At 49.8% G+C, this 600-nt stretch overlaps 1 non-coding gene across 1 annotated transcript; it reads right to left on the reverse strand.

Moving 5' to 3' along the window:
* Nucleotides 1-77: 77 nt before the first annotated feature.
* Nucleotides 78-196, reverse strand: LOC117107114. Its single transcript, XR_004445193.1, has one exon. It is a non-coding gene; the product is annotated as a 5S ribosomal RNA (ribosomal RNA).
* Nucleotides 197-600: the final 404 nt, after the last annotated feature.

A 600-nucleotide genomic window follows, 5' to 3' on the forward strand; every position in this document is an offset into this window, starting at 1 on the left:
GCCTCAACTATGGTGGGCCTGAGGTCGTGTGGACTTTCACGCACCCCTACTTTAGAATTTGGAGGGAAAATGTAAAAAGTCTACAGCACCCGGTATTCCCAGGCTGTCACCCATCCAAGTACTAACCGGGCCCGACGTTGCTTAAATTCGGTGATCGGACGAGAACCGGTGTTTTCAACGTAGTATGGCTGTAGACATGTGGATGATATTTCCACTCATAGTTAATCTCGGCATATAGCATAATTATCCAATCATGAAGCTCTATGATTGATGACGTTTCATATCAACGCGCGCTTGTCTGGCGGGGATTTCCTCTGACTCCCCTGACCACTCTGCTGCGCGATTACATTTTTTACAAACACCGGTGTTGAACAATAAACCAACAATTTTACTACAGCACTAACTAGGATGCTTTAGACAGAAGAAAACTGTACTCGCAAGAAACACCCACGCTGAGAAGAGCGTCGAAAACTTGCTGGCCGCCATCGCGTCCGCGTTCTGCACCTGCGGACGCTACAGTCTTCTCGCGAACGCCCCCGAATGCGAATCCGACCTCGCCGAATCCGGCCGCGATCCCAACAGGGTGTGCGAACAGATAAC

Source organism: Anneissia japonica, unplaced genomic scaffold (genome assembly GCF_011630105.1).
Source record: "Anneissia japonica isolate Jap-2015-1 unplaced genomic scaffold, ASM1163010v1 scaffold86211_len600_cov82, whole genome shotgun sequence".
Taxonomy (NCBI): Eukaryota; Metazoa; Echinodermata; class Crinoidea; order Comatulida; family Comatulidae; genus Anneissia; species Anneissia japonica.